Consider the following 27,007-nt stretch of genomic DNA (forward strand, 5'->3'; position numbering starts at 1 on the left):
AAGTGCAGCCGCCAGGGAACTAGAGGTTTAACGCCGAGGCGGGGAGGGGATTAACGCGGGGGAGTTGCTGGGGGAGGGGTTTAAAGCGGGGGAGGGGATTAACGCGGGGGAGCTGCTGGGGGAGGGGTTTAACGTGGGGGGGAGCTGCGGGGGAAAGGGATTAGCAGAGGGGGAGGGGTTTAATGCGGGGGGGGGAACTCGGAAGGGAATTAAGGCGAGGGAGCTGTGGGAGGAGTGGATTAAGGTGAGGGAGTGCTGTGGGGGGAGGAGTTTAACACAGGGGAGAGGAGCAACGGGGGCGGCGCGGGACCTGCCTCATGGGATCTCTGTGCCACCCGTGCTCCTCTGGAGGCGGGGTGCTTTGGGTGCTTTGCTCCTGTATCCTCCACCCCCAGCTGGGGCACCAGGGAGAGCCTGGCCTGCACGGGACCTGGGGGCTGCAGGGGTGGCAGCGAGGGTGTGTGGGACCTGGGCCCACCTCCTCCATTCTACCCCCAGCCCCAATCCCCAGCCAGACACACGTGAGTCTCTCTGAACTAGGTGCCCATATACCAGCAGAGGCCCCTGGTGCTGCTCGTACAGGTGTCAGCCGCAGGGTGCCATTGGGCTGCTTGCTGGGATGTGCCCATTGCAGGGCCTGCCCCTGCTATACCCATGGCAGCATGGCTGCGGCGGCGCCTGCCCAGCTCCCCAGGATTTTGGGCTGTGGAGCACAGCTCCAAGTGTGGGGTGCTCACAGCCTGGGGCTCCCAGTCCCTGCAGCAGCATTCCTGGGCTTGGGGTGGCCATATGTCCACCTGTGCACACACCTCATCTTTGGGAGCCAGCGTTTGCCTTGTCATGGAGCCCCAGGAGCGCACTACACCCCATCCTTCGAGGGTCCTCTCAGCGTGCCAGAGCCCAGGGCAGGGCACCTCTGAGGCTGAGCCCCAGCCTGCCTACTTCACCCAGTTGCTCTGCCCAGCGAGTCCTGCTTAGGCCTGGTCTACGTTGCAAAGCGAGGTCTGGGTGAATCTACGCTCTAGGTATTTACGCTCACACCTTTCTCCCGCCACCCAGGACAGCAACACTAACACCACCGCAAGTGAGCCATTACAGGACTTGTGACCCTAGCAGTTCTCCTGCACCCATCCACAGTGCCCCTGTCCCCATGACAGCACCAGTCCTGGTTCTGACCTCCACTGCCCAGGGGGCACAGAGACCGGAAGCCCTTCTCCCACCTTTTAACCTCCTGCATGGTTCTGAAATGCCTTTTTCTGATTGCTCACCCTAGTGAGCACAGCTGACAGCTCGCCTTTGTTGTGTGTACCTGCCCAACCACCCAGGCCAGCTCCACGCACCCAGAACTGCTTAGATGCGCTCCTGCCTGGAGCTACTGGAGTTCCTGGGCCGTGGGAAGAAGATGCTGTGCAGGCCCAGCTATGGCCCATCACGGTGCACATTGCACAGGGGCCGCAGGAGAAGGGGCATGCAGTGCCGTGCAATGTATGGCAATCAGACATTTGGTAGTGCCTCACAGACCTGCTGCTTATACGAGCTGCATGCCCACCCACAGACCACTGGGGACACCTTGGAGGAGACCCCAGCTGTGAACAGCGAGACAGGAGAGGAGGAGGGAGACATGGCAGGGGGTCAAGCTCTGATTGAAACTGCAGAGTTTAGCCAGTCCTGCCAAGCCAACATGGATGAGGCTGCTGAGCACAGGAAAGGGAGCACAGGGAAGTATCTACAAACATTTGTGATTAAATGGGATTTTTAAAAATGTTTTGTGTGAATAATGTGTGTGCCTCAATTTTTCCTATGTGTTGCACAAGCAGGGGCGGCTCTAGGCACCAGCAAAACAAGCTGGTGCCTAGGGCGGCCAAATCTAGGGGGCGGCAAAAGGCTGGGGCCCCAGCTCATCCTGCCGCTGCGAGCCGAGGAGCGGCCCGTCCCCTGCAGTCGGGGGGGGGGGGGCGGCAGGCTGGGCCGGCGGACCTGCCGCAGTCATGCCTGCGGGAAGTCCACCGGAGCCCCGGGACGACTGGACCTGACGCAGGCATGACTGCGGAGGGGGCGCTCGTCCCGCGGCTCGGCTGGACCTCCCGCAGGCATGACTGCGGCAGCTCAAGCGGAGCCGCCGGACCCGCGAACCGTCCGCAGTCGCGGGAGGTCCAGCCGAGCCACGCGGGACCAGCGGTCCCTCTGCAGTCATGCCCGCGGGAGGTCCGCTGCTCCCGCGGCTCTGGGGCGCCTCCCGCGCATGACTGCTTGGGGCGGCCAAAAAGGTAGAGCCGCCCCTGTGCACAAGTATCTAGGTGGTGGGACAAGGGTGTGTGATCTGTGATCAAGCAGAGGCCGCTAAAGCAGTGGCTCTCAGTCAGGGGTACACAGAAGTCTTCCAAGGGGTACATCAACTCATCTAGATATTTGCCTAGTTTTACCACAGACTACATAAAAAACTAGTGAAATCAGTACAAGCTAAAATTTCATACCGACAAAATGAGAACGTCAGCAGTGTTCTAGTAATAGAGTGGCTGTGACATTTTTGTATTTTTATGTCTGATTTTGTAAGCAAATAGCTTCTAAGTGAGGTGAAACTTGGGGTACGCAAGAGAAATCAGACTCCTGAAGGGGGACAGTCAGGGCCGGTGCAACCATTTAGGCGACCTAGGCGGTCGCCTAGGGCACTGGCATTTGGGGGGCGCCATTTTCTTCAGCAGCGACCATGGCGGCCAGATCTTCAGCTGCCCTAGTCACCGCTGGCATTTAGGCAGAGGGCGCTGGGGCAGGGGAGCGCAGGGAGAGCCGCCTGCAGCAAGTAAGGGAGGGTGGCACGCAGGGGAACTCCCTGCCCCGCCTCCTCCCCAAGCATGCTGTGGGTGTTTCACTTCTCCCGCCTCCCAGGCTTGCGGCACCTAAGCTGATTGGCCTGGGAGGCGGGAGAAGTGAAGCAGCCACAGTGTGCTCGGGGTGCTCGTGTGCGGAGCAGGGGTGAGCTGGGGCGGGGGGGTGCCTCAGGGCGGAGGGTGGAGGGTGGAGGGCTGCTGCAAGGGGTCGCCTCAGGGCGGAGGGGGGGAGCTGCTGCGGGGGGGGGGTGCCTCAGGGCAGAGGCGCGGGGAAGGCGCAAGGTGGAAGTTTCGCCTAGGGCGTGAAACATCCTTGCACCGGCCCTGGGGACAGCAGTCTGGAAAGTCTGAGAGCCACTGGACTAGTGGGCAGGTGTGACTGCTGACTGGCTGCCTGGGCACAGACAATAGCTGACACTCTTGCAACTGATGGCCAGGGTCCATCCTCTGCAGGAGTGAGCTGGAGGTGAGAACAAAGCAAGAGGTGGAGGCCAGGAGACCGGTTTTCTTGGGAAAGAGACAAAGGCTGATGAGGGGGCACTAGGCGTGACTGAGGGGAGGCTGCTGGAAGCCAGTCAGTCTCCTGGTTTGGGACTGGGTGGGGGGATTCCCCAAGATGGATTTTGCTGTAACTTCCTGCTTTTGGTGCTAAAAAGCTCTGTTCTTCACTGTGTTCCACACATCTAATAAATGTTCTGTTTTACACATGCTGCGAGTCACGGCTAACTGCGGAGTGGGATGCAGGGCCCCTCTGGGGGTGTGTGAAGCTTCCCCAGGTGGCCCATCCAGGGGAACTCACTGCAAGGAGTTCATGATGAGAACAGGGGGCTGCATGATCTGAGGTCAGACCCAGAAGGCACTGAAGGTGAGCAGGCTGCCCTGGTGAGAGTGGCCCTGAGAGGAGACGTGCCCCAGAGTCCTGCCTGGCTTCATTCAGAGCAGTTCCAGAGCCCCCAGCCTGGGACCCCATGACATTATTCCATCTTTTTCTCCTGTTTTTTTGCTTTCCTTGAACCTCCCCCACTCACCATCCCCTACTGGCCTTTGTTCCCCATTGAAAACCGGCGTGCAGTCCATTCATGGGTTCAGGCAGGTGTCACCTTTGCATGGCTCCACTGGGCCAATGGGAGAGAGGGACAGTCAGGGAACACACTCTAACCAGGTGTCCTGGCCGTCCGGTCACACAGGCCACAGCAGACCAGTGTCCGGGGTTTGGGCAGAGGTAGAATGAGCAGGAAGAATCGACATCGGCTTCTCATGTCTTTGGCTTGTTGGGCAGTGGGGCCGTCCAGAGTTCTCCAGTATCAGAAGGGGATCTCGCTTTTCTCCCCGTGAGAGACTTCAGGGAGTTCACCATTTTGTTACTAATAATGAACCCTGTTTTCCATACCTTCAGAGAATTTGAAGGGTTAGCATCAGCGGGTCTGGTACGTATAGTTCTGTGAAAGCTCTGGTTGTAACTCTTTATAAAGTCAGGTAACCTGTGCCACTGAAAATCAGGCCTTGGCTACACTGGAGAGTTGCAGCGCTGGTGGTGGCTTTACAGCGCTGCAACTCACTCACCGTCCACACTTGCAAGGCACATACAGCGCTGTATCTCCCTGGCTACAGCGCTGGCTGTACTCCACCTCGGCCTGGGGAATAACGACTGCAGCGCTGGTGATGCAGCGCTGCTTCGCCAGTGTGGCCACCAAAAGCGCTGTTATTGGCCTCCAGAGGTATTCAGAGGTATCCCAGAATGCCTGTTCAGCCACTCTGCTCATCAGTTCGAACTCTACTGCCCTGGCCTCAGGTGACCTGCCCTTTAAATGCCCCGGGAATTTTAAAAATCCCCTTCCTGTTTGCTCAGCCAGGTGTGGAGTGCAATCAGTGAATCTTTCCAGGTGACCATGCCTCCACGCGCCAAACGAGCCCCAGCATGGAGCAATGGCGAGTTGCTGGATCTCATCAGTGTTTGGGGGGAGGAAGCTGTGCAGTCCCAGCTGCGCTCCAGCTGTAGGAATTACGATACCTATGGGCAGATATCAAGGGCCATGCTGGAAAGGGGCCATGACTGGGACGCACTGCAGTGCAGGGTTAAAGTGAAGGAGCTGCGGAGTGCCTATTGCAAAGCCCGCGAGGGAAACCGCCACTCCGGCGCTGCCCCCACGACCTGCCATTTTTACAAAGAGCTGGACATGATACTTGGGGGTGACCCCACCGCCAATCTGAGGACCATGATGGACACTTCAGAGTGGTGGGGGGAGGAGGGGGGGGAGGAGGAAACCGAGAGTGAGGGTACTGGGGTGGGGGGAGACATCCCGGAGTCCCTGGAGGCATGCAGCCAGGAGCTCTTCTCAAGCCAGGAGGAAGGTAGCCAGTCGCAGCAGCCGGTACTTGGTGGAGGACAAACAGAGGAGTGGGTTCCCGGTAAGTGGCTTTTATTTTCAGGATGGAAATTTTTTGGGAGAGGAGGGAGGATTAGGGCTGCATGATGTGGAATAGCGTGGGCAATGCGCTTGCACAAGTTTATTGGGAGAGCCACTGTGGTCCTTGTCCCAGTCAGGCTAACGCGTCCGCGCCACCGTGCTGCGAGGGGTGGGGGGACCATTGCAAGACACAGGCAAGTTGCATAGGGGCCAGGGCGGAATCTGCATTGCTGTAGAAGACCCTCCCACTCTTCCCAGGTGACCCGCAGCAGCGAGGTATCTTCTAGGATCAACTCCTGTGGAAAATGTTGGGAGAGTGTTCAGTGTAGGTGCCCCCTGTAGCTGTTTGCTTTCCCCAATGCACAGAAACCCCAACGACAGTACAGACCTGAAGCAATCAGTCCCCCTTACATTTCAGGGCTCCTGTGGGTTATGTGCGCTTTCTTTGGTATGGGAAAATTATGCTATTGTGAAGACTGTAAACTCCTTCACTGTATGGGAATAACTGTCTGATATAAACAATGCTGCCTCTATTAAGTGTTGCCTTTTTTGCCTTTCCACAAGCAACCTTGAGATCTCGGCTGCCCGTGTTATCAACAGCTCAAAGACTCCAAAACCTCCGGAAGAAGCCACGAAAAAGCAAAGAAGACATGCTGCAAGCAGTTATGGATCACTCTGTCACAGAGAATCAAAAAGTGCAGGACTGGAGGGAAAGGGAAAGCAGGATCCGCCAGAAAAACGCAGCGGCCAGGAAGAAAAGCACAAAGCAGCTGATAAGCATCATGGCGCGCCAAGCGGACTCTATCCAGGCGCTCGTAGCCATGCAGGCAGAGCACTACCGTGCCCACCCCCCCGTCCCAAAGCTCTTTCCCTTGTGCCCCAATGTCAGCTCAAAACCCTCTTCCCCAGCATCCAGGTTCTTACCACCACCAGCTGCCTCCAACACCTGTATGTCCACCAACCAGCCCTGAGGACTATGACCCTTACTCTCTGCACTCAACCCCCATCACCATGCAGTATAGGCATCCTGAAGTGCAGCAGTCATTGCACAGCACTCCAGACAGAACATATTCAAACCTGTGACTGCACAGTTCCCCACCCCACCCCCCTGCCCTTTTAGGTTCCCAAAATGTTGTGTGTCTGTCAATAAAGTTATTTTCTTTTCAATAAATGAATTATTGGCTTTGAAAACAGTCTTTATTATTGCAGAAAGTCAAAGATACCTTAGCCCAGGAAAGAAACAGGCACTGCAAATCAGCTTAGGAAACACAGATTCCTACTAACATTGTAACCACTGCATTTCACTCCCGTGCAAGGCACCAAACATTACTGTTGGTTTTCAGCCTCAAATTCCTCCCTCAAGGCATCCCTAATCCTTGCAGCCCTGTGCTGGGCCTCTCTAGTAGCCCTGCTCTCTGGCTGTGCAAATTCAACCTCCAGGCGCTGAACCTCAGAGGTCCATGCCTGACTGAATCCTTCACCCTTCCCTTCACAAATATTATGGAGGGTACAGCACGCGGATATAACTGCGGGGATGCTGCTTTCCTCCAAGACTAGCTTCCCATACAGCGATTGCCAGCGCCCCTTTAAATGGCCAAAAGCACACTCCACCGTCATTCGGCATCGGCTCAGCCTGTAGTTGAACTGGTCCTTGCTCCTGTCAAGCTTCCCTGTATACGGTTTCATGAGCCAAGGCATTAACAGGTAAGCGAGGTCTCCAAGGATCACGATGGGCATTTTGACGTTCCCCTACTGTGATCTTCTGGTCTGGGAAAAAAGTCCCTGCCTGCAGCTTCCTGAACAGGCCAGTGTTCCGAAAGCCGCGTGCATCATGCACCTTTCCAGGTCAGCCTGTGTTAATGTCAATGAAACGCCCACGGTGATCCACAAGCACCTGGAGAACCATAGAGAAATACCCCTTCTGATTAACATACTCAGATGCTAGGTGGGGTGGTGCCAGAATAGGAATATGTGTCCCATCTATCGCCCCTCCACAGTTAGGGAAACCCATTTGTGCAAAGCCATCCACAATGTCCTGCACGTTCCCCAGAGCCACGGTTCTTCTTAGCAGGATGCGATTAATGGCCCTGCAAACTTGCATCAACACAATTCCAACGGTCGACTTTCCCACTCCAAACTGGTTCCTGACCGATCGGTAGCTGTCTGGAGTTGCCAGCTTCCAGATTGCAATAGCCACCCGCTTCTCCACCAGCAGAGCAGCTCTCAATCTCGTGTCCTTGCGCCGCAGGGTGGGGGCGAGCTCCTCACACAGTCCCATGAAAGTGGCTTCTCTCATCTGAAAGTTCTGCAGCCACTGCTCGTCATCCCAGACTTCCATGACGATGTGATCCCACCACTCAGTGCTTGTTTCCCGAGCCCAAAAGCAGCGTTCCACGGTGCTGAGCATTTCTGTGAATGCCAGAAGCAATTTAGTGTCATACGTGTCAGGCGACTCGCTATCATCGTCGGACTCCTCATCACTTTGGATCTTGAGGAATAGCTCAACTGCCAAACGTGAAGTGCTGGTGAGACTCGTCAGCATACTCCTCAGCAGTTCGGGCTCCATTTCCCACAGAAATCGCGCTGCACAGAAACCGTTGAGAGAGTCAAGATGGCACCAAACATGGACGGAAAAACAGGGATTGCTGGGATGTGAAGCGATGCATCACGGGGTGTTGGGACAGGAAGCAGAATGACCCGCCCCCTCCGCCCCCTTCCCACAACCCACGGCACCAAAATGGGACAAGGTGCTATGTAGGATAGCTGCCCAAAATGCACCACTCCCAACACTACTGCAAATGTGGCCACACTCCAGCGCTGGTAGCTGTCAGTGTCAGTGTGGCATATTGCCTTGTCCCCTGAAAAAGATTCGGTGAGTTTTTATAAGAATAACATTTTTGGTGCAGAATTGTGGAAGGGGGAACGTGGCCGTACACCACATTTATTGTAAAGTTGGAAGATTGATTATTTATGCAAAATGGATTGATTATTTTAAAATTGGTGTGCACAGCCTTGGTCGTAGAGAGCTGAGCAGTAGGAGGAGAACTTAGGAGTGTCTGTTTTGCCATCAGAACAAACTCTTGAGGAGTTTTAGGTGGTATTTTCTGTTTAAGACCCAACTCTGAAGGATATAGGAGTTTGGCCAAATAGTATTTGTGGGTTAAAATAATCTGAGTAGCATTGCGTGATTTTATATCTCTGGGAAAAATGTTTAAGAAATGACAATCTAAAGATGCCCCTAAGAAAAGTCAGGAGAGTTACCTTTTGTTCAAGAAGTCACCCCTTTTAAACAAATTTTACAAAAGTTTGGGCATAGCCCATGGGCTGAACAGGTATTGACAGATGTGCATACCATTTCGGATTTAGAAGATAGGCTGGCACAATATATATACTTCTGTACAAACCTTCCACCCCAACAAAAAGAGATTCGGCAGCAATTTGGTTACTATGGGAAGCCTGCAATGAGTCATTCACTCGCCTGGCAGCTTGCCGGGAGGAGAGTGTCTCTCTGCACAAGAAACTTTCCCAAGCAGAAAAAGAAGCAGAGAAGTGGAAGGTATTGGCAACAGGAATACAAAGCCAGTTAGATCCCCTTTGGGAAGCACTCAGAGAAAGGAAACAAAAGGAGAGACTATTAGAGGAATAAGCTGGGGAAAAGGATAAAATAGAGAATGAAAATCAGGTGTTACAAGGAATGATTAAAAAGTTAACTCTAGAGCAAGGCAGAGCCCCTGCCAATTATAACCATTGCAAATCACTCATTAAACCGTTCAGGCAAAAGCTTGGGTTCACAACACGCCAAATAGCGGCAGTAACAGCAGGAGAATGGGATAGTAACCTCCAAGATAATATCCCTGTCACGGACTCACAGATCGTGCCCACTCATGGCCCCGTGCGGTCCGTGGGGGGTGCCCCTTTCAGTGAGACAGCTCTTCTCGGGGGTCCACTGTCTTGGGGTCAGGCCCCTCCACCTCCTGGAGCTGCACCTCTCTGAGCGTTAGCACGTCTGTCTCTCACCATGGGCCCCCTCAGGGAGTCCACGTGCTCTGGACCCCCCGGGCCTCCTCACCCCCAAAGGGGTTGATGCAGCCCTGTTCTCTAGACCGGAGTGACTCTCAGCCAGCATAAAACAAGAGGGTTTATTGAGAGTTGAACACAGCACAGGAAACTCTCAGGGCCTCAGGCCTGGCCTCCCTCAGCACAGCATATCCCAGTCCCCCTGCATCCAGGTGGGCTCTGCCTGCTTCCCCTGTCCAGCCCAGAGTCCCCCCTGCTTCCCAGCTGGGCTGCTGATATCCCCAGCCCCAAGCCCCCCCTCTGTCCATTGTCTTCTCTCCAGGTAAACAGGGTCGTAAACTGGAAGGCCTGGGTCTCCTCTCCTCTCAGCCCTCCTCTGGCTGGAACCGGCTGGTCAGGTCACCGGGGTCCTCTCTTCGCAGCCCATTGTCCTCCCACTGGCCAGAACCAGCTGTGACTCCTGAGCTGGGTCTCCGGGTCACCAGGTCACCGATCACTAGGGTCTCCATCCTCCAGGCAGGGCCGGCTCCAGACCCCAGCGCGCCAAGCACGCGCTTGGGGCGGCATTTTGCCGGCAGGGCGGCAGGCGGCTCCGGCGGACCTTCCGTAGTCATGCCTGCGGGAGGTCCACTGGAGCTGCGGGACCAGCGCACCCTCCGCAGGCACATCTGCAAGATGTCCCCCGGAGCCACAGGACTGGCGACCAGCAGCACGCCCCCTGCGGCGCGCCACCCGGCTTGGGGTGGCAGAATTTCTAGAGCCGCCCCTGCCTCCAGGCCATCGGCTGGGGTCCCAAGTTCCCTCTCCGGTCCTCTGTAACAACAAACTCCTTCTCCCCTCACCTTGTGAAACCAGTAACACCCAGGGACACTGAGTCCCCCTCCCTCTGCATGCAACCCACTGGAAAACACAGAAAAACCAAGAAAAGCCCCCACTTCGTCACAATCCCTGATTGGGAAATGCACCGTGGGATGCCAGCAAAGCATGGGAAGGGAATATTTGGAATGATCCCAAGAGTTGGGGACCTCTTGATCAGAATCCAGTTGCAGTCATAACCCAAACTGTGACAACCATGAGAGAAGACAATGGAAATAGTACCACTACCACTATGGAGCCCATATCCATCGCTGATCTCCAAGCCATAGCTAAATGGCTTGGACCCCTTAATCGCAAAAATTGCTCTAAATGGATGCTGTGTGCTTTTCAATTAATAGCTAGGGAAGGATTAACAGTCCCTGAGACACAGCATCTACTAACTGTCTGTGCCTCACCTGAAATCCAGGGAGTCATTGACAGGGTGGGGCAGGACAATCCTACAAATATCCTGGCTATGTTTACAACCCTAGGAGAAATGATGGGCCACCGACACTTACTGGCACAAGCGGCTTATTATGTCACAAGAACCCAATGAAGACCCCAAATCTTATTTAACCCGCTGGGGTCTAATGCAACTTATGGCAGGTAAGGCTAGTCCTGGGAATGCAGAAAACATTGACTGAGTGGCCATTAGCACAAATTCTTTAAGAGACTGTGCAGCTACTTTAAACCCCTATTATGCTACTACATTAAGGAATATGGGCACCAGATCACCTCAAGAATTTAGCAGAAACAAGGGGAAAGATTCAGCAGATCACCACTCATTCTGGCCCACAGCTCAATATAAAGAAGGAGCGAGCCCCTTTTGTGGCGGCACTTGAGCAGGTCACCTATTCTAATGAGAGTGGTACAAAGGGGATATCAAGACCCCGAGGAGATTTCACTCGAGGCCGTTCCCACAGATGAGGTAACCTCGGATGGCAAGGAGGACGGTTATATCCAGACCTCCAGCCCCTCCAGGAGGATGCTAAAAAGCCTCAACAGGGAAAGGAGGAATACGATCCCCTTCACCATGAGGCCTGCCATTAGCCTGGCGGGCCCTAATGCAGCATGGGAAAAGCTGAGAAAGGTGGGATGGAGCACAGACTCAGGATTTGGTACAGGAAGCCCTTAAATTACAATCAAGGCAAAAGGAGGTAGCAAGTGTAACTCCAAGTGCTCCTCCACCAGAGGAAGAGTGTTTTTCATCAAGACAGGGAGGCCTGCTGGATAGGGAACCTCCACACTATGTAGGAGCACAACAATGGAGGTTCATAGGCAAAATCTCCTGGGATACCAGGGGAAGGCCATGAATTTATGTCCAGCGGGGTAAGCACGCTCCTACTTTGGCTCTAATTGTCACAGGAGCCGCTGTTTCATTAATTAAATCCACTCCAAAAGCAGGGGGAAAGGTGGGACCAGCCACCTTAAAATCTTTTCAGGGAAAACCAAGTGTAGGCTGGGAATGGACACAAGTCCCTTTTTCAATACAAGGCTTTGAGACAAAAGGGGATTTAATTCAACCCCCCCAACATGTTCAATGAAATTATCCTGGGAACAGATTGGTTATTTAAAAAGAACATAATAATGACTTACCCAGAGGTGTTCTATGGAAATTGGAGATGCCCCCTCCCCATTCGGGACAGATGGATCAGAATTTTATTATAACAAAAGGGGTCAAGGAGGCCCATTGCCACACTCTCAGCTGAGCAGGCTGAGGAGTGGCATTTAAAATTGCCCATCGCATGGACTTGTTGGTGACACCAGGCATGACCCAGTGTTGACAGAGGGGTGGAAAATGACAGTGCCAATGAAGGCTCCCTGTATTAGGCCTCTGCTTGTCCGAACCGCGTCCATGTTTAAACTTTAATTAACTCCACAGGCTAGATGGAAAGAATGGAATGTGTGGCAACTAGTTATCAGTACCAGGAGGCAATTATACAGCCTGCTTGCACCTGGCTAAAGGGAGTGAAACAGAATGACCGGTCAAGAAAAGTTACTAACGAGATAATATGTTTTTTGCCAAGTATGATCTAACCTGTTTAGAGTAATTGCTACGTTATAATGTATTTGCTGTATGGGAACTGAAAAGGAGGGAGAAGAGGGGGGGGAGGGGGGAGCTGGGCATTGGGGGTAATAGACATGCTTAGCTAAGATTATGTATAAAGACAGAGAGCTGCTTGTATGAGGTGTGCTTGATCTGAGGTGTGTACCTCCAAGCATCCTGCGCTTTGAGATCTCAAATAAACCTTTTTTTTGCTTCTCCACCCTGGTGTGTCTAATTGGAGCGAGGCACTCCGGGCAACGAATCACTGTTTGCTGTAGCCTCAGGCCTTGTGCCGGCAACAGTTTTGGCGTCCCTGGGTGGGCTTGAGGCTAAATTTAGCCTTGCCCGGACCCTTCCTGGAGGTCGACGGATTGCGGCGACGACCGATGCCCAGCACGCACCGGTGACTTCATCGGGGGCCTCGGCGGAGACGCGGTGTGGTCGACCCCGGAGGGCACTACGGTGCAACGCGCTCAGATAGTGGAGAAGCAGCTGCGGGCGACGGTGGGGAACCAGTCTCGTGAATAAGGTAGGAACAGTCCAGTGCTGTTAACCTTTTGTTTGCCTGTTAAGACCTGGGGACGCCCAGTGTCTTCCCATAGGTATGGGGCAGGGACAGAGTACAGGCAGGGTACGGTGTACACCCTTAGAATGCATTCTGATGAATTGGAAAGTGTTTGATAAGATCCATTGACTAAAAGTAAACTGAAAAGATTCTCGACAGTAAACTGGCCTCAGTATCAGCTAGAGGGCCAGGAAAGGTGGCCACCGGAGGGATCACTTAATTACAACACGATCCTTCAATTAGCTTTGTTTTGTCAGCGAATGAATAAATGGAATGAATTTATGTATGCACAGTTGTTTATGTTGTTGAGAGATAGGTCAGATCTGTTGCAAGAGTGTAATCTGACTCCGACAGGCTCGGCAGTCACTGTTGTTAGTTCCCCGAACCCCTCCCGGTTGTAATGGCAGAGTCGGTGTCCCTTCGGCTCCTACACCCCACCGTATAAAGACCAGGTGCCTCAGGTTTCAGAGATTGCTCCTTCAGTGGGATTTTATCCGTTGATTACTGAGACTGTGGTGGCTCGCCCGGGAGCAGAGGGGCGCCGGGCCACTACTATGCTAGTTTACTCACATGTGCCTTTTAACCCAGTGGACTTAGCAGCCTTTAAGGCACAGGCAGGGGAATTCTCCACGAATCCCAGCAAGTTTATTTCGGTTTTTGAGGGATGTTTTGCCAGTCACAAGCCTGACTGGGATGACTGTAATATCCTTATGAGGACCCTGTTGTCTGAAGTAGAGAAAAGGAGGATTTGATGGGCATGTCTGTGGCACAGATTTTGGAAACTGCAAACAAGGTTTACAGCCTTAGAGAGGGAGAGAAGGAAAAAAGGCAAGTGAAGATGCTGGTTGCAGCAGTACAGGCCAGTGACAAGAGGAAGTTTCAGGAAGGTGGTGGAAGGGGCCGGGGAATGAGAGGTCATGGACGTGGGCGCCCTGGCTCACAGGAAAGGCGTTTGGGTCGCAATCAGTGTGCCATATGCCGGAAGGAGGGACACTGGAAAAATGAGTGCCCCGAGAGGGAAGATACCCCTATGATGGCAGCAGAGAATCAAGACTAGGGGTGTCAGGGGAGACGGACTATCCTGCCCCCGGAACCCCGAGTAAAAATGCGGGTGGGAAATTCTGAAATAGACTTTTTAGTAGACTCTGGAGCAGCTCGAACCGCTGTAAATCAACCCCTCCAGCTGCCCGTGGCAGATTCCCTCACTGTGGTCGGCGCTACAGGAAAAGGAATCAAATGTCCAGTGTATGCCCCAGCAGAATGTGCTTTGGGAGACAGAACTCTCTCCCACAAGCTGGTTTACCTCCCCAACTGCCCAACGCCTCTACTGGGACGGGATCTGCTTTGTCGCTTAGGTGCCACCCTGCACTTCACCCAAGATGAAATCACCCTCACCCTGCCCCCAGAGAATGCCTGGATAATGACTCTTGCAGTTGAGCCCTCAGCCATGCAAGCCCCAGAGTGGAGCCAGTGGGAGGACCAGGTTTTTCCTCTAGTATGGGCATCGGGGGTCCCAGGAAAGGCAGTACATCACACCCCCATTAAGGTTCAGCTCCTGCCAGGAAAAGGTCCGGTGCGGATCAAGCAGTATCCGATCAAGAGGGAGGCCAGAGAAGGGCTGCAGGAAACTATAAATCAGTTTCTAAAGTACGGGGTACTGCGAGAATGTCAGTCAGCCTGGAACACCCCCATCCTGCCTGTTCGAAAGCCCAATGGCACCTATCGGCTGGTCCAGGACCTGAGGGCAGTTAATGAATGGGTTAAGACTCTGCACCCCCTTGTTCCAAACCCCTATACACTGTTGGCATCTATAGGAGGGCAGTACACCCCACTTTTCAGTCCTAGACCTGAAAGATGCTTTCTTCACAATTCCGGTCGACACACAATCTCAGGAGATTTTCTCCTTCGAGTGGGAAGACGACCGAAGGGTTAAAAAGCAGCTTTGCTGGACTGTGTTAGCCCAAGGATTTAAGAACTCCCCCACGCTGTTCGGCCAGGCTCTGGCCAAAGACCTGGAGGAGTGGAATACTCCGGACGGGATTCTCCTCCTGCAGTATGTTGACGACCTGTTAATAGGGGCGGTGGGATTAACCCCTTGCCTCCACGCCACTGTGAGCCTCCTGAACTTTGTTGGACTCAGAGGATACCGGGGTAGCTCAGAGCAAGGCTCAAATTGCCCTCTCAGATGTACAGTACTTAGGATTTCACATAAGACAGGGGGAGAGACAGCTTTCAAATGAAAGGAAGGAAGCAATCTGTCAAATTCGTGTCCCAAGCAATCGTAAACAGCTCAGGGCTTTTCTGGGCATGGCAGGCTTTTGCAGAATATGGATCCCAGAGTTTGGATTGTGGGCTAAGCCCTTGTATGAATGTGTTAAGGGAATGGATCACGACCCCTTTCACTGGTCCTCAGAAGCTGACAAGGCATTTAAAGTATTAAAGAGAAAGCTAATGGAAGCCCCGGCACTCGGCCTGCCTGACCTTTCTAAGCCGTTTCAACTGTATGTGCATGAAAGAAAAGGAGTAGCCCTGGGAGTGCTTACTCAATTATTAGGCACTTGGAAACGTCCTGTGGCATATTTCTCTAAACAACTGGATCAAGTTGCCAAGGGGTGGCCAGCTTGCTTGCGAGCTGTCGCGGCAACTGCCCTAGTGCTTGGTGAAGCAGAGAAACTGACTTTGGGGGGGACTGTGCAGGTGTATACCCCTCATATGGTTCAAGCCCTGCTGGACACTAAGGGTGGTCTCTGGCTCACGCAGGCTCGGGTAGCTCGGTACCAGGCTAAACTCCTAGAAAATCCTGAAGTTACCCTGCAGACCTGCCCCTCCCTCAACCCAGCCACTATGTTACCAGAAACAGAGGAGCAGGAACATGACTGTTTAGAAATCATAGATGCCCAGTACTCCAGCCGTCCAGATTTAAAAGATCAACCCCTCTCAAATGCAGACTGTGAGTGGTATACTGATGGGAGCAGTGCTGTCATAGATGGGCAAAGGAGGGCGGGCTATGCTGTTGTGACCCTCTATGATACAGTGGAAGCAGAGAGTTTACCTGCTGGAACATCTGCCCAACTTGCTGAACTTGTAGCATTAACCCGTGCACTTGAACTGGCAAAAGACAAACGGGTTAATATTTTTACTGACTCAAAATATGCTTTTGGGGTATTGCATGCTCACGCTGGTCTGTGGAAACAAAGGGGAATGCTTACAGCTCAGGGGTCCCCGGTCAAGCATGGGACACAGATTCTCCGGCTTCTGGAAGCGGTGCAGCTCCCCTCAGAGGTAGCAGTGGTGCACTGCAAAGCTCATCAACGAGAAGACCAGGACGGCAATGCCAGGGCCGACAGGGAAGCCAAGCGAGCTGCCACCCTGGAGCCATTGGAAGCTGAGGAGGCCCATGTGCATGCCCTCATCCCATCAGTGGGTGAGCTCCCAGCCCCTCAGTACTCTCGTGAAGAAAGGAATCTGGCCGACTCCCTTGGGCTCCAGGAAAAGGAGGGATGGCTCCACTCCACAGAAGGAAAAATCCTCCTACCTAAAAGCCTAATACGGCCAGTACTACAGAAACTACATCAGACCACTCACGCTGGAAGGGAGGCTCTCACCCAGCTTATGAATAAGTATTTTCTAACCTCTGGATTAAGACCCCTGGCTTCCCAGGTACAGGCTGAGTGTTTAGTCTGTCAAAAGAACAACCCTCGACCAGGAGTGTCAGTGCCACCAGCCACTCTGGAACCTACCACAGGGCCAGGATTGGTGTGGCAAGTAGACTTCACTGAGTTCCCCCGGACCCAAGGGTTCAGGTACCTCCTTGTCATGGTGGATCGATTCAGCGGATGGCCTGAAGCCTTCCCATGCCGTAACAACACTGCCAGAACAGTGGCTCTCAAGTTTGTCAAGGAGATCATTCCTCGCTTTGGACTCCCCCAGTGGATGGAATCTGACAATGGAACACACTTCACATCGCAAGTCATTCAGGGAATTTCGGATGTTCTACAGATCACCTGGAAGCTCCACACTCCATGGCGACCACAGGCCAGTGGAGTAGTGGAACGTACTAATCAGACACTCAAGCGGCATCTCTCAAAGGTCTGCCAAGAGGCTTCTCTTCGGTGGCCTGATGCCTTACCCCTTGTTTTGCTCCGAGTTCGTGCTCTCCCAAAGGGCAGGTTAGGGCTTAGTCCCTTCGAGATTATGTTTGGGAGGGCATGGCCTATGAATGGTACACCGGTTCTGTTAGGGGAGTGGGAGGTAGGCTGCGGTTTCTTATCTCAGTACATGTGCTCTCTGTCTGCTGTTCTCTGTTCTCTCCACAGGTATACCAAAGATTTGCAGCCTCTCCCGCTGGATGCCCCTGTCCACTCCCTGCAGCCTGGTGACTCCGTTCTCGTTCGTACCTGGAAGGACGAGCCTCTCCAAGAGAAGTGGAAGGGACCTCACACCGTCCTGCTGATCACCCACACAGCAGCAAAGATCGAGGGATACAAGAACTGGATCCACTACTCCCGTCTGAAAGCAGTGCCAGCTCCTGAACGGTGGCCCGTCCAACCTGCGGAGAAGACTGCCAACGACGATCTGGGACTTAAGCTGTTATTCAGGCGACAGTAAGGCCTGCTGGGAATGCCCTGTGACCCCTTTGGACTGTTACAGCGCACTCCCCGTGAACACTCTGAGCGTTGGCTGTGTTTATTTTCACAGGGCCAGCCTAACCTGTGGGCTTGGTCCCTTTTGTTTTTAATCTCTCTAACTGCTCCTCCGTAAACTTTGTAACCCCCGTGCCCCGAAGGTCCCTATGTACCCTCTCATTGACAGCCCCAGCTCCATAGAACTCAATTATGTTTTGTCCACAGTATATGAGAACACTCAGCCAAAGGTTTGTTGAGTATTCTCAAAGGAGGGAATTGTTGGTGACACCAGGCATGACCCAGTGTTGACAGAGGGGTGGAAAATGACAGTGCCAATGAAGGCTCCCTGTATTAGGCCTCTGCTTGTCCGAACCGCGTCCATGTTTAAACTTTAATTAACTCCACAGGCTAGATGGAAAGAATGGAATGTGTGGCAACTAGTTATCAGTACCAGGAGGCAATTATACAGCCTGCTTGCACCTGGCTAAAGGGAGTGAAACAGAATGACCGGTCAAGAAAAGTTACTAACGAGATAATATGTTTTTTGCCAAGTATGATCTAACCTGTTTAGAGTAATTGCTACGTTATAATGTATTTGCTGTATGGGAACTGAAAAGGAGGGAGAAGAGGGGGGGAGGGGGGAGCTGGGCATTGGGGGTAATAGACATGCTTAGCTAAGATTATGTATAAAGACAGAGAGCTGCTTGTATGAGGTGTGCTTGATCTGAGGTGTGTACCTCCAAGCATCCTGCGCTTTGAGATCTCACTTTTTTGCTTCTCCACCCTGGTGTGTCTAATTGGAGCGAGGCACTCCGGGCAATGAATCACTGTTTGCTGTAGCCTCAGGCCTTGTGCCGGCAACAGACTCATAAGAAAACAGATTGCGGTAAAATTAACATCTGCATTAAAATTGTTGGCGAGCTAGTATCCCCTCAAGAACAATACCCCTACCCAAAGGAGGCAGAAGGCCAACTGGTGCAAATTATTTAGGAACTGGAACAACAGGGAATTATTAGAAAAACGAACTCTCCCTTTAACTCCCCTGTATGGCAAGTTTTAAAAGCAGATGGCCAATTTTGGTGTTTAACCACAGATTACAGGAGAATTAACAAAGGAACTGGGCCATGGCCCTATAGCGAGGTGGTCACCCCGCTCCGGCCCTGAAGGGGTTAAAACAGCCCTGGGAGAGGCCTACCCTGCGGGAAGCCAATAGTAAAAGCAGCCCTGGAGAGAGCTGTTGCTGGGAAAAGGAGTGAAAGCACCTGAGTAGCTGACCACAGGTGTGGCCAGCTCAATTAGGGCTCAGCTGGCCTTGATAAGAGGGCTGGAGGCCAGGAGCTGAAGGAGAAGTCTCACTCTAGCCCTGGAGTGGGACATGCTAGCTGCCTGGGAGCAAGGTACCTGAAGTGGAGCAGGGCTGGGGAAAGGCAAAAGGAACTGGGGAGATGGGGAGCTTTAGCCTGGCAAATCCCCAGGCTGCAGGCCTTGCTAAAGGCCAAAGCTGGTACAGGGGTTGCAGAGGTGCAGCCCGGGCTTAGGCCCCCCTTGCCAATGATGAGTGGCCATTACAGACTGCAGTCTGCCTCAGTGAGCGAGGGCTAGATGATGACTGGCAGTAGCCACTGAGGCAATGTGGATTTAGAGGGTTGGGGGTTCCCCTGGGAGGGGAGACCCGAGTGTTGGGGTACTGCTGGGGCAGAACCCTGAGGAAAAGGGCACTGGGATCTGGGAGGGACACAGGGCCCAAGGCAGGCGAGACATCAGCTGGCAGAGGGTGCTCCGGAGCTGGAAAAGAGCTTATTCCCAGGAGGACCAGCAGGAGGAAGCTGCACCGGTGAGTCTTTGCATTGCTACAGGCTACATCATGGCTGATATGACACGAGTTATACAGAGAGTACAAGCCACGTCTAAATATTTCTCTGTAATTGATCTGGCCAACTATTTCTTTGCTACACCCCTGCATTCAGAATCACAAAACCAGTTTGCATTTACTGTAAAAGAACAGCAGTACACTTTGTGTTGATTACCACAGGGTTATAACAACAGCCCAGCTATTGTGCACCCAGCTATTGTGTAGTTGATATGCTAGACCGCTTGAATCCCCAGGAAAGACCCTTTGTATTTTCTTATGCGGATGACATTTTGGTTTTTGGGGAACCTAAGGAACAGGTACAGCAGCTTACTGAAAATATCTTAGCATTAATTCCCGAGACAGGATTGAAGCTGAACTTAGAGAAGGCTCAACTGGTACAGCCACGAGTGACATATCTGGGCACAGTGATTGGAAGAGAGAAAGTAGATGAGCAGAAAGTAAAGGCCCTGCTAGAAATGCCAGCCCCTACGAATGTGAACTCTTTACGAGTCTTGTTGGGCGGATTTAATTTCCTGCAGCCACATATCTATAAGGATGCTGAAATCACCCTTCTTTTATGGAAGCTGTTAAAGAAAAAGACTCAATGGGAATGAGGACCGGAACAGGATTCCGCCCAGAGCACCTGAAAACAAAGCGGCAGCTGTCCCAGCTTTATGCTTTCCTGATGAGTCAAGGCCATTTGTTGTCTGCTTGGCTGCCAATGACGTGGCACTAGCCACCACTCTGCTGCAAAACAGTGAGGATAAACTGGTACTGGTGACTTACGAATCACGAAAGCTACAAGGCACAGAATTGAATTTTGACCCATGTGAGTGTGAATGCCTAGCAGCTGTCTGGGCAGTACAATCTTTCGAACCACTTATGGGCACAGCGCCCATTACTATTCAGATTACTCATATTCCCCTCAAATATATTTTATCAGGCAAACTGATTGAGGGGGGCAAGGTTTCTAACACCTGAATAGCCCAGTGGACCCTTACCCTAGTAAACAGAGGGGTCAGTACTGAGACAGTATCTAAACCTGACATGTTAACACATGTTTTAATTGAAAAGAGAAACAAATATGAGTGCCCAGAAATTCCTCTGGAACAGAGGATTGCATTGGTGCAAGCATCCCCTCTGGAAGAACTAGATACTGTGGGTCAGGAAAAGCACATTTGGTTTGCTGACAAGAGCCCAGTGGTAATAAAAGGGAAGTGATGGATTAAATATGCTGCCATCAATCTGGAAGAAGAGATTATCCAAGGGTATCTGGATCATGGGTCAGTGCAGCATGCTGAGCTTCACGCTATATACCAAGTTTTAAAGCAGTATGAAGGCTCCCCCAGACCTATATTGGGGATTGGTCCTGCTTTGAGCAGCGGGTTGGACTAGATGACCTCCTGAGGTCCCTTCCAATCCTGATATTCTATGATTCTATATATATCTATGCTGATAGTGATATTTGTGTGAAGGGGATACAGTACTGGATGTATGATTAACAACGGAATGGGTGGAAGTCAGCAGATGGGAAGGAGACCTAGAGGAATGGAATTGGATTTACACATGGATCACAAATAACCCGAACCAATTAAAGGTTTGACATGTAAAAGCACATAATAAGGGATCAAGTGCTGAAACTACCTGGAACAATCAAGCTGATGCCATAGCTCAACAGTATGAAGGAGCCGTTGTTTATTAGGAGCCAGAAAAAGTGTACTAGCAAGGGTGCTTCTGAGCCAGCAGATGGCAAAGCAGGGTCACCCAAATGCACTCCAGAAAAAATTGAAAGACAAGAACTGATTAATGTAGCACACCAGTTTACGCATGAGGGAATAGAAGGGACCTTGAGAAGGCTAAAACAAGTCGCAGAATGGGAGCATATGAAAGATGATGTAGCAACATGGATCCAGAACTGTGTTCGTTGCGCATGGAATAAAGCTTGCCCCCCACACTGGCAACCAATGATGCACCAGAGACAGGGGCGGCTCTAGAAATTAGGCTGCCCCAGGCAGCGCGGTGTGCTGCGCCGCCCTTCCTCGGTCCCGCGGCGGGTCCCCTCTTCCCGCGGCTCCGGTTGAGAGCTCCCGCGGCAGGTCCACCGGAGCCCCGGGACGAGCGGACCTGCCGCAGGCATGACTGCGGGAGCTCCACCGGAGCCGCGGGAACAGCGAACCTCCCGCGGGCACGGCTGCGGACGGTTCGCGGGTCCGGCGGCTCCGCTTGAGCTGCCGCAGTCATGCCTGCGGGAGGTCCAGCCGAGCCGCGGGACGAGCCCCCCTCCGCAGTCATGCCTGCGGCAGGTCCGGTCGTCCGCGGCTCCGGTGGACCTCCCGCAGGCATGACTGCGGCAGGTCCACCGGCCCAGCCTGCCGCCCCCTAGATTTGGCCGCCCTAGGCAACAGCTTGCTTTGCTGGTGCCTAGAGCCGCCCCTGACCAGAGACTACTTGGACCATGGCATAGAATTCAAATTGATTTTATTGATAGGCTACCAAGAAGTAAAGAGAGATTCTAGTACTTGCTAGTTATTATAGACTCCTTTTCAGGATGGGTGGAAGCTTTCCCTACTAGAAATAACAGCGCCAAGACTGCTGCTAAAAAGCTTTTGTGACGAAGTGGGGATTCTCCCTTGTTATGTTGTATGTGAGTCTTACTGTTTTGCATGAATGCTGTGTGTGCCTCAGTTTCCCTGTGAATTGCTCCTATGTCTAGGTGGTGGGAATAAGCATGTGAGACTTTTGTGGGAGTTGCTCCAGCTGCCTGCATGGATGCTATGGCCGCCTCTTCATAACCTGAGATCCAGGAGGAGGATGTGACCAGGTGACTCTTGGCCTGGGGACGAGACAAAGGCTGGAGGAGGAGCAATGGGCAGGGCAGGGGCCAGGCAGCTGGAAGTGAATCAGTCTTGGCTGGCTTGGAGTGCAGGGGGAGGGCCAGAGCCCTGGCTCTGGGCTCCCCTCCCCCAGATGGACTTGGCTGAATGTTACTGAGTTCTGTCTAAAAAGTTCTATCCTGTGTTTCTATCCACTAATAAACCTTCTGTTTTACTGGCTGTAACGTGACTGCAGAGTTGGGGTGCAGGCCCTCTGGCTTCCCCAGGAGCCCCACCCAAGCGGACTCACTGTGGGAAGTGCACAGTGTGGAAGGAGATGCTGAATGCTCCAAGGTCAGACCCAGAAAGGTCAAAGCTCTGTAAGCTTCTTGCTCTGGAGACAGTATGCTCAGAGAGAGGAGGCATGCTCCCCAAGAGTCCCGACTGGCTTCATATGGAGTAGTTCCAGAGCATTGCCGCAGTGACTCTGTGACAACTGGCGGCAAAAGTGGGATAAACTGCACCCTGCTAGATGCTAGGAGCAGCCGGGTGTCCTGGAGACCCATGTCCTGACCAGCAGGGGGTCTTCACCGGGTTCCCCGTCACTGGATCTGAGACAGATGGAATTGGAGCTGAGATTGAAGGAGTCAGAGGACCATAAGAGACAAGGAAGGCATGAAGCAGAACAGCAGGAGAGACAACGGCAGCATGAACTGGCAATGGAGCTGAGAGGCACAAGAACCTGTCTGGGGATGAGTGGGGATGGATCCTGGGGTGCCAATTCCACAAGGACCCTCGACACTAAATTGCTGCCCCAGGTTAAGGAGGGGGAAGATATAGATGCCTGTCTCACGGCCTTTGGGAAGGCTGGCAATTGGAACCAGGCTGGCCCTGTAGAAAGGCTCCAGTGTCTAGCCCTCTTCCTGGGTCTCAAGACCATAGAGCTGTTTAGCCAGATGGGTGGGGTGGCAGACTGCCTCCCACTCCCAGCCCTAGCATATATGTCTGCATGCCCTCTCCTGGGCTCAGGCCCCTCAGACCTCCTGTGGGAGTGGAAGGTCAATGGGGAGACATTCCTGGGGTGGTGAGACCTTGGGACAGAGAGAACTGTTGCCAGCCCCTGGGTGGTGCAGCCTCACCAGATGCTGAGGTGCCATGTGAGCCTGGGTGAAGGTTCTAGGTATGAAGCCCCTCGCCCTGCCTGTGGCTCAGATCCCTGTGCGCAGATAGTAGGGGTTGTATTGGCTGGTAGGTGGGGGTTCTCCAAGAGATCAGCGATTAAGTTTATTTCTGTTTTTCTTATGGCTAATGGACTCCTCTGTCCTAACCCCAGATGCTTTTGTTTGCTTATAATCTTTAAGCTGAACTCCCAAGAAAGCTATTTTGGGTGCTTGATTTTTGGAATTGCTCTTTTAAAATCTACCAAAAGCCTAAGTTCCAGGTGTATTTTCTTTCTTTTTTGTTTTTAGTAACATTTACCTTTAAGAACAGGATTGATTTTATTTTATGTATTTATTGTCCTAAGAGGTTTGTGCATATGTTTAATTAGCTGGTGGCAACAGAAAACAAAGGAAATTAGCTTTCTCAGCTCTTCCTCGGAGGGGGGTGAAAGGGCTTGAAGGTACCCCACAGGGAGCAATTTCCAAGTGATTTTGCATTTGGGTGGCAGCAGCATTTACCAAGCAAAGGTCAGAGAAAAGCTATAACCTTGGGAGTGTAATATAAGCCTGGAGTGGCAAGTATTAATTTTTAAAATCCTTGTGGCTCCCCACCTTCTGCACTCAAAGTGCCAGATTTGGGGATTCAGCCTTGACATGGTGGCAGAGCGGTGGGATCATTTTGAACCAGAAGCACAGACCTCAGGATTTTAAAAGGACACATGTTTTGTTTTGGCAGCCTGAAAGCCAGGGAGGTTTTTCTTTCTTTCTTTCTTTGCTGCCCGAGGGGGAACAGGCATGCCAAAGGATTAGCCTGCTGTGACATTGCACCCCATAATGCTTTCTAGAAATATGTGTATGAGTGTAAATATGACATGACTGGAATATGTTTTATGCTAGATATGCCATGTAACATATCTCTGCAAAGGTTATGATCTACTGAATATATTCATCCTATTTACATGCATTTATCATTTTTGTATTTGAAGTTATGAATATTGGCTATGTACTTGTTTCATTTTAAGTAGCCTCAGTGAAGCAGCTGGTCAGCTTCCTGAGAAAAGACTATTCTCAGTAAGTGCCCAATCAAGGAACACTTAAGCTAATAAAGAACCAATGCACATCTGAGCTTTCCTGGGAGCGTGGCATCGGCTGGTAAAGTTCTGAGTCATGCATGGACATGTGACTTGCCCATGTGACTCCAAAACTCCATCTTGCAGCTGGATTCTGCATAGGAGAGGAGAAGGGGTTTCCACCCACAAGAGTCTATTTAAGTCCTTGGAAACACCTCCATTTTGTCTTCAGCTGGCTCAAGAGATAGCCTCTTCACCCCCAAAGGATACCTGAAAGAAATTGGAACAAAGGATAGTAACCACAGGGCTGTGAGTGATTGCTGGACCCAGACTAGAAGGAGGCTAGTCTGTAAAAGAAGCTTACTGGCACATCTCTGAGGGTGAGATTTCATCTATAATCACTTTATTACTGTATTAGGTTTAGACTCGTGTGTTTTTTATTTTATTTTGTTTGGTAATTTACTTTGTTCCATCTGTTATTACTTCATTCATCATTCATTCATGCCCGTCACCCCAACCGGGGTATGGGCCGCCAACCACAGATCTCCATAGTCTTCTATCCTGGGCCATTCGCTCTAGCTGGTTCCAGGTATAGCCCATTTTTTTGCTATCAACCTGAAGGTCGCGTCGCCAGGTATTTCTTGGGCGGCCTCTTTTCCGCTTGCCTTGGGGGTTCCACTGCAGTGCCTGTCTGGTGATGTTGGTTGGCTGCTTGCGTAGTGTATGTCCTATCCAGCCCCACCTTCTCCTTCTAATTTCTTCCTCTGCTGGGAGTTGATGGGTCCTCTCCAAGAGGTGGATGTTACTGATGGTGTCTGGCCAGCGGATCTGGAGAATCCTTCTGAGGCAGCTATTAATGAAGGTCTGGATCTTCCTGGTGCTTGTTTTGGTTGTCCTCCAGGTTTCAGCTCCATACAGTAAGACTGATTTCACGTTGGAGTTGAACAGTCGAATCTTTATTGCCAAAGACAGCTCTCTGGAGCTCCAGATGTTCTTGAGCTGTAAGAAGGCTGCTCTTGCCTTACCAATCCTTACTTTGATGTCTGCGTCTGTGCCACCCTGCTGGTCGATGATGCTACCTAGGTAGGTGAAGGTCTGCACTTCTTCCAGGGGGCTTCCATTCAGTGTGACTGGGTTGTTGCTGATGGAATTGATCCTAAGGATCTTGGTCTTATCCTTGTGGATGTTGAGGCCAACCTCTGATGACGTGGCTGCCACTACGTTGGTCTTCTCTTGCATCTGCTGTTTACTGTGCGAAAGGAGTGCAAGGTCGTCGGCAAAGTCCAGGTCATCAAGCTGGGTCCACAATGACCATTGGATTCCATTCCTACGCTTGTAAGTGGATGTCTTCATAATCCAATCGATGACGAGAAGAAAGAGAAGTGGTGACAACAAGCATCCTTGTCTGACTCCGGTTCACACCTGGAAGCTGTTTGTGAGCTGCCCTCCGTGGATCACTCTACAGTGTATGCCGTCGTATGAATTCTTGATCAGGTTGACCACCTTTGCTGGGATGCCATAGTGCCGAAGGAGCTTCCAGAGGGTCTCTCGATCCACGCTATCGAATGCTTTCTCATAGTCAACAAAGTTGATGTACAACGAGGAGTTCCACTCCATAGACTGCTCGACTATGATGCGGAGCGTTGCTATCTGGTCCGTGCATGATCTGTTCTGCCGGAAACCTGCCTGTTCATCTCGTAGCTGTGGATCGACGGCATCCTTCATTCTCTCTAAGAGGACTCGGTTGAAGACCTTCCCTGGCACCGACAGGAGTGTGATTCCTCTATAGTTGGCACAGTTGCTGAGGTCTCCTTTCTTGGGGATTTTGATGAGATATCCCTCTTTCCAGTCAGCCGGAATCACTTCTTCTTCCCATATCTTCTCAAAGAGGGGGTACAGCATTTCCACTGAAGCATCCAGGTCTGCTTTCAGGGCCTCTGCTGGGATATCGTCAGGTCCAGCCGCCTTCCTGTTCTTCATCATGGTGATGGCTTTTCTGATCTCGTCTCTGGTTGGTTTATCACAATTGATTGGGAGGTCCTCGTTGGCTGGGTCGATGTCTGGTGGATTTGGTGGTGCTGGTCTGTTCAGGAGTTCCTCAAAGTGCTCCGCCCATCTGTTCATCTGTAGTTCTATTCCTGTTATAGACTTTCCCTGCTTGTCTTTAACGGGACGTTCTGGCTTGCTGAACTTTCCAGACAGTCGCTTGGTAGTATCGTACAGCTGTTTCATGTTACCGCTGTATGCTGCCTGCTCTGCTTCTGCTGCCAGTCCATCCACGTAATCTCTCTTGTCCTTCCTAATATTCCTCTTCACTGCTCTGTGGGCTTCAGCATACTCTTTTTGAGCTTTGGCCTTTGCTGCTCTAGTCCTGCTGTTGTTGACTGCTGCCTTCTTCTTTCTGTCTTCTATCTTTGTCAAGGACTCTGCTGTGATCCACTCTTTCTGCTGGTGTTTCTTAATTCCAAGCACTTCCTGGCATGCTGACCTAAGTGTGTCTCTCACTTTCTGCCATCTGTTGAGTACACTGTCTTCCTCTTCCTCAGACCGATCCTGTAGTACTGAAAACTTATTCTTCAGCGTCAATCCAAAATCTTCCTTGGTCTTATGGTCCTTCAGAAGGTTGACGTTGTACTTCGCTCTTCTGTCTGACGCATCTATCCAGTTCTTCTTCAGCTTCAGCTTCAATCTGGCCACCACTAAGTGATGGTCGGATGCCACGTCTGCTCCTCTTCTAACTCTAACGTCCTGCAAGGATCTTCTGAAC

General features: G+C 52.0%; 1 pseudogene; it reads left to right on the plus strand.

Annotated features, from left to right (window-relative positions):
• The first annotated feature begins 6,920 nt into the window (after positions 1–6,920).
• On the plus strand, positions 6,921–16,197 carry LOC120369044 (annotated as a pseudogene).
• The last annotated feature ends 10,810 nt before the right edge of the window (positions 16,198–27,007 follow it).

The sequence above is a fragment of the Mauremys reevesii genome, linkage group 7 (genome assembly GCF_016161935.1).
Source record: "Mauremys reevesii isolate NIE-2019 linkage group 7, ASM1616193v1, whole genome shotgun sequence".
In the NCBI taxonomy this organism is placed as follows: domain Eukaryota; kingdom Metazoa; phylum Chordata; order Testudines; family Geoemydidae; genus Mauremys; species Mauremys reevesii.